This window comes from Scomber scombrus, chromosome 3 (assembly GCF_963691925.1).
Source record: "Scomber scombrus chromosome 3, fScoSco1.1, whole genome shotgun sequence".
Classification (NCBI taxonomy): domain Eukaryota; kingdom Metazoa; phylum Chordata; class Actinopteri; order Scombriformes; family Scombridae; genus Scomber; species Scomber scombrus.
The window spans coordinates 21,605,306-21,612,912 of NC_084972.1; the positions used below are offsets into that span (position 1 = coordinate 21,605,306).

The following is a 7,607-nucleotide window of genomic DNA, read 5'->3' on the forward strand; positions in this document are numbered from 1 at the left end:
AGCATCCCCAACTGGGATTTTTTGCTACCAGCAAAGCTAACAACCACATGTTTTGGCGTAGCTAAGAAAGAAACCTGCCTAACTATCGCTCTCTCTTCATACTTTTTAATGGTAATGATTTTTTAAATTAGAAACTCATTGTGTAAAAGCCTCGAAGAGAAACACTGTAGAGTTTGATAATTACATTTTCACATGAAAAACACTAAACATCCTCTCACCTCAATGCTAAGCAGTTTACTCCAGATATGACCTCTGAAGTAACATCTCACCTAAATTCTGAAACTTTAAGTGCCAAAACTTTTTAACAGTGCCTTCTAGGGCCTGAGATCTGATGAATGTGACAACCAACCCGTGTGACAACCAACCCTGTTCTCCCCTACATGTAGACTGATTTATTGATTGATTAACTGGTTGAATGACTGACTGTTAAGTTTTTTTGTTTGTGAAATAGACTGAATAATTGCTTTTATGTCTTCTTTTTTGGTAGGAAGACTGATGTCGTTCCAATACCTTAGCTCAATGCAGTCTCTCATTCAGCATTTCTTTCTTCTTGCCTGTTTCTGAATGTTACTTTCCATATTCTAAGACTACTTACTCATCTCCACTACAGCACTTGCTATCAGAAGCTGAAACTATCATGATTTTAACAAGGTTAAGCAATGATTATTTTGTGAGCACTGGAAAAGTAGAGCCCACATGAAATAAACCCAAGCTTGGCAGGGCAGGTACATATATTGTAACTTGCCCACTCCTAAGGTCATTTTTTCTTGTGTCTCCTGTCTAAAAACGTTTACAGCGTTCATTCCTCTCTGTCCTGCTAAACAATGATATTATTTCATTTTTCAGAGCGCTACCATATCTTAATATATGAAAGGAGCCATACACATGCTGTTGATTACAAAGCTGGAATGTTACCATAGTTACCAATGTCAATAGGATTTTGAATGATCTTTTCCTATTTCTCGAACAAAACATGGAGATTTCAGTTTCACTTCGGCTCTCTTTACTAAATATGTAACAACACTGAGCTTTACTGTATGTTAAAATTCACAGTCACAAAGAAAACTTTAAGTCATTGAATGTATTGGGATTGAGTCCCTTTCTAGTATTTAATCTTACTAGTTGAATCTACTGTAATACAAAAAGAAAAGCTTTTGGTGACATATTTATTGTTTTGTTTTATTCAAAATGAGATATCCAACATCCAAATATACACATAACATAACATAACATATCACACACAAATAAAAGTATGATAATGACATTGACAATGATACTACTTTTTAAAGGCTTGCAGATTAAATTTTTTACAGATTGGAAGCCTTGTCTTTTTCCAAATACTGAAAATGTTTCACAAAATGAATATCATATGAATACATATGATGTGTTCTGTGTAAAAACACGAACAATGGAATACTGCTATTTCTCATCAACTGGTATTTGGAGCAGTGTCTGGTGATTTCATACAAAGGACAATGGACATTGTTACCCTTTTTGACCTCAGTTTCCTGTTCAGCCTCTCTATGCTCTTTCTCACCAGGTACAGAAACCATTTTCTTTGTGTTGCCTCCTTTCATTACACACTAGATTACTCTCACTCATGCCCCTCCCCTCTCCATTTCCTTCCCATCCTTCTTTCTTCTCTCATTTTTTGCTTTCAGTTCACCCATCTATTTCCCACTGTTGGGCATCAGCTTTCCATCTACCCGACTCTATCTCTCTATTTTTTTTGACAAGATTTTGTGTCTATTTAACACTGGGAGGTCATGATAAACATAGGCCCAGCTAAGTGAAGGAGACACATGTACTCAAAACACATGTGCAAAATATTCAGTTTTACTAAGCCTTTCATTTTCTTCTCAGGAGAGAGGTCATGCAAGGATAAATTGTACCTGATCAAATATACCTGATGTTACATGATGCTGTGTCAATCACTGCGTGCATGCCTACCACCAATTTAGTGATAACGACACAGAGATACAAAAAGCACAGACATGCTGCTTTAACATACACATACATTTTTTTGAGCAGAAAAAAAGCCTGCACACACACAACCACACACAAATACATGCATGTTCAAACACCCACTAATACAAACATATGCATTAGCACACATACATGCAACAGAAAATACTCATACATGCACTGTGATATTTTCACCTGCTGTCGAGGCTTGTACAGTCACAGTAGTTTGGAATTTGCTGCCCCCTGCTGAAAATAAAAGAACAACTCCAGCCTCATGTCACACCAGCAGGGGATCAAAAGGGAACAACAACTGATTAAATTTAGTGTGGAAGCAGAGTCTTCAGCACTGAACCAATAACACGACCTCTGGCTGATTTTAGGCTCTGAGCCATATAGTTTAATGAAACTTGTGTGCAGCATGTGAAATATTCTGTGAACTACATGTAATAGGCCACTCTTGATGACATAGTCTTACTTTTTAGATTCAGCTTTATTACAAAAATGTCTAGCAATAATGTTATGCTAGTCTCGCTCTGTTATTTTTGGAATTTACTGGGCTATACTTCTTTTTGGGTGGTAATAAAAGAAGAGTAATGTTCATTTGTAATTTTGGAGTTGGCTACATCTTTGTAAATTGAATACAGATATTTTCATAACCTCTTAAACTTAAAAATAGAAAACTTGTTTCCCCAGTTCTGCACTGTCTGCCCTCTTTAATCCCTGTTTCTGCTCTCCTTTCTGTCATCTTATCTGCCCCTATGACCCCTCTGTCTCCTCAATTTGTTCTCTGCATTTAAGTTTGACACATTATCCATGATTCTCCATTTCTTCCTGTATTCTTTGCCATCCCTCTTATAATAATTTGGCTGTCAGCAGAGCAAGATATCGTTTGCATGGGATTAGAGCCATGAGCATCATGCCAGAAGAGATGTGAAGTAGTACTATACCTGTACAAGTGCAGGACATTTAGGCTTTTTGGTCTCAATTGCCACAAATTTGCCAAGAAAACAAAACTGAACTTACTTTAATGACAGTTTTAATTGCTGCAAAACTAAAAATAAACTGCAGTCATTTAGACAATTCTGTGTTTAATTGTTTGAAAAGATTAACATCAAACGACATTTACAACCAAAGATGTGAGTGTCAGTAAGAAATCTACTGCACTAATGAATAAACGGGTAATTGGATTTGATGTAGAACTAATTGTTTCATCTAGACATTTACAAAAAAAAGTGATTCTTGCATATTTATTTTCTGCCTTTCAAATGATCTGGATAAAAATCTAGGTTGCCATGATCTTTAGGCAAGGCTGACTTTTGGCCATGGTGCGTTGTGTTTCTATCTTGGCTCTGTCCTGAAGCACTGCCCCAGAACACTGTGCGTGAGTCAACTAATCTGTTATGCCTTCTCTATGACCACAGGGAAGAATGCTGCTTCTCATTTTCTGTCTTTATGCCTTCTCTTCTATCTGTTATCTCATGTTTCCTCATCTGTCTTCTGTATCAACACCCGTCTGTCTCTTCATCACATCTGTAAATCTGTATTTATGTTCTTTATATCAGTATAATTGTTACTTTATTGATATGATGGCATGTATTTATTTTCTTGTCTCTCATCTTGTTTTTCTGTCGGTCACCTGGTGCACCAGCTATCTCTTCATGCTACTGTCACTGGCTGAGTCACTATCTGTCTGCCTCTATTTGTCTCACGAGTTGAACCTGCATGTATCAAACTTTTTTCAAGCGCCATTCAATCAAAGAACTATGAAATGTGGAAGGGTCACTGATAGTACCACAGTCACTGAGAATGATCACATTTGTTTTTATGGCCAGAACATTTACTCTCACTTGTATGGTTGTTTCATAGCCACTCTCATCAACCCAGTTTCTAGCAAAGTCTCATGCTGTATGCTATCTGCCCACCGCCAAACAGCAGACAGGCAAGGTTAGCTACAAGCTGATGAAGAAAGTTGATTACTTGGAAAATTTAAGTTAAGTTACGTTTTTTTCCCCCCCACTTGATGGAGAATAAAGCTGAGCTAAAATGACACTGAATATTTGATTTGCATTAGTCAGGTAGCCAGAACAAGACTCAAGATAAATGCTAACATTGCTTTGTGTTTGCTGGTTAGAAAGTAGCAAAACGTTTAGGTGTAACAACTTTATTACTCCAGTTGAATAATAATGTTGCTCTGTAACTGCTGGATGTGTAAGTAAGTGTTAAATGGGTAAAGCAACTGAACATGCTGACATGTTTGTCATATCAACTTAAAAGGTGATTTATCAATGTTGTGTTTACAGTTTGTTTCTGCTGCATTTGCTGCAAGTGGCCACATTGCAGGTTTACATAAAAATGAAATGCTGTATATGTGATGACTGTGTAACTGCTAGCTAGTTTTTATGTTGCCTCACAGCTGCCAACAAATATTCAATGTGCTTTCAAAGATTCAAATTAAGGATATAATCCTAAATCCCATCAGTAGCAGCAGGTTGGACGTTTCCCTAATCTCAAATCTTTCTGCCTGACTGTCTGTGTCTCATTATGATTTGTTCCTTCCAGGAAAACTCCCATTTAACGTGACTATGGATCTGTCTTTTTTTCCTAACCATCATTTGAAGAACTGGAATAAAACAACCCTGCCTTGGGTAAATGTATTCATAATGTATACTGTATGTGCCTGTCAGCCAGCAGCACCGTTTTAGATAAAGGTTTTAGATAAAGCTAATCTCCAAAAAGAAGAAAAAGAAAAGCAAAAAAAACATTTTGCAGCATTTAAGAGAAACTGATTTTCCCACTGACAGCCATTTATCCTTCACATTACTCTTTGAATGGTTCTGCATTGCTGTAGAGTCCAGAAACTGTTCTTAGAAGTTTTCATGCAGCTGCAACGTGACACAACAACAAAAGAAGATTTTCCTCACATCATCTACTGGATCAGGTCAGAACATCTTTTCCAATTCAAAGAAATGAAAACAGATTTCTGAAGTGTGAACAGTGTACACACAAACATAAACACACACACACAAATGCACACACTAAAACAGACACGAACACACAAGTGAGGGATTCCATCGAATCTGCACTACATTGGTCTCTCAAACAAATAATCAGAGAAGTTGGTAGAAAAACAAAAACAAATGTTTCTGGACACTTAGTGTAATACTTTCATCAATAAAAGTGGCCTGAGGGTCTGCCGGATACTCCTCTGGGTTGCAATCAGGACTTTAGAGAATCAGATCAATGATAGTGATAACAACAAACACTGGCATTTTGTCTGTACATACACAGTATCTACCAGCTTGATGCGGCTAGCACTGACACATATCTTTAAATTCTTGACATGTTATCTGTAACTCAAATTTTAAATGATTATTATTGACACTTCTTATGCAGTACTAATCTTCTAGCCAACATACATCTGCAGTTCAGTCATACCAGTCAAGCAAATCAGATCATCAACATCTTATCTCATCCTACCATTTTATCTATAAAGCCTTAATCATAAATAGAGGCATTGAATCCTTTTCAAAGGACTTTAAAAACTTTAAGAAATGTCATTTAAGAGTTTCTTTCCCTTGTGTGTGACTGCATGGCTACACAGCTGAAATGTGAGATAGGTAAATAAAAAGACCACAGTCTACACTCCATTTTCCTTCATAATATTTATTCTTACAAGATCAAGATCTTTTGAGCGGCATATCAAAAGTCAAAACAAAGGACGTATTCTTTTTTATTACAGCAATTCTTTTTAAACAGTTTTCATCTCAAGAAATAGACCACAGATTTCTAAAAAGAGATGTAAAAATATACATCGACATGATCAGTGTTAAAACAGCAGGCTATAATTTCCGATGCACACAACTATTAACTTGCACAAACATCAGTGAAGAGGTGATAATGTCATAATGCAACCACACCAGAGGGACCAATCACATGTTTAAGAGGATGTCACAGCTTAGGCAGGAGGGGCTTCAATTGTAAAACACTTCCTCAATTTCCCTCATTACCTACTCGATCACACACTTCCTCAGCTCATCAATTCCTTATTTCTTCCCCTGCTTTCTTTGCCTCCTCCTGAAAAACTGTATAGAGAGAAATTTGAATTTCATCCCCTCAGATGTTCTCCTCTGATTGCATTTTCATCAGGAAACACGGACAAGAGGAAAGAAAGGAAGGGAAGTGAGAAAGTCGGACAAAGCAAGGAAGGGAGGAAGGACGACTCAGAGTCATTTGAGTCATGATTGGAAGATGCTGTAATGGACTGGGATTGATCTGAACAATGAGACTAGCTCATTCACTCTTACCACAATTAAATGACCCACCCCTGCGGTGGCTCAGAAGGCAGAATTAAAAGGTGTATTTCTTTCAGAGAGGATTGAAAGTGTCAAAAGAAAGGTCACAGAAACACACCATAAAATTGAAATCAATAGCAACACCATCACCAATGCATAGATGGGTGACAAAATACAAAGAATTCGGCGGCAGCAAGGTTTCTTCCACATGATGAAGAGAAGTCAAAGAGAGAAGTGGAAAAAATTGAAAGAAGGGGACAAGCAGAGGTTGAAGATGAGGGGGAAGGACATGTTGGAGAAAAGAGAGAAGAGGACGAGTCCATCCTCTCCTCTACAGGCAGAGCAGGGAATAAAAATGCAGGGGTGGAAGCACGTCTGTCTGTCACTCTGTGTTAGGCTCAGCGTAATTACTGTGAAATGACAGATATCCACGACTTATAGGAGGGCAGCTAGAGGAGGGAGAGGTGTGTAGACTCGGCCTGCGAGTCTAACTGGCAGCTATTTGTAGACGTGAAGATTTTCAGCTCAAATGTAGAGATGTAAAATTAAAGCTCTCTAAAACTAAGGGGAGTCTTTAAACCCTGGACCTGTTTTTATTTGACCGTCAATATTAATGTAACCCTCCCAAGCAGAGGTATCTATTTAGGAAGAGCAGTGCCATAGAAAAGCAAAAACCTCAAGGACCCAATATATCCCAACACGATGATCAATAACCTCATAATGTCATTCAATTACATCCAGTAAGCTGGAGAGTTTTTGCCTATGTTGCTTAGCAACAGCATTGAATTCAAGTAAATAAGAATCGCAGAAGGCCTAAAAATGTTTTAAAGCCCTCACAGTCATAGCTGGATCGGATATACAATTCATAATTTTACTTGCAGGGGTATTCAGTGCCCTCCTATAGTACTAAGACACACTGCAGTATCCTCTTTTTACACATAAAACTATGTAGAGTGGTCCCCAAGCTGCTTCATCTTAGATAGTCACATTTGGGTACCTAGTACCTAAAAGGGAGGCACAGCACTTTGCCAATACATATACAGTGTACTTTTACAACACAACACAATGGTATTGTTCTAAAGGCACAGACCCTAGTGTGACCAGTACTGACATGGTACCAGGACAAGTTTTAACCATATACTGTATGTTATCAAACAGATTTTAAAATATTATTATTATAGTTAGAAAATAAAGAAACTGCTGCTTTAGTCACAATGTTAACTGAAAACAAAAAATGTGTTATCAGAGTTTGTGCAAAACAGAAGCAGACTACATAATTATGTGATAGCTTTCCCTTTTTCCCCCCCTTTTTTTTTTAATAAACAAAAATAACACTCCGAGTCATTTCTT

The 7,607-nt window shown here is 37.5% G+C and overlaps 1 protein-coding gene across 1 annotated transcript in view; it reads right to left on the reverse strand.

Moving 5' to 3' along the window:
- atg7 (ATG7 autophagy related 7 homolog (S. cerevisiae)) overlaps positions 1-7,607 on the reverse strand; it is a 284,172-nt gene that overhangs the window by 179,362 nt on the left and 97,203 nt on the right. The gene's annotated exons all lie outside the window — the stretch shown is intronic.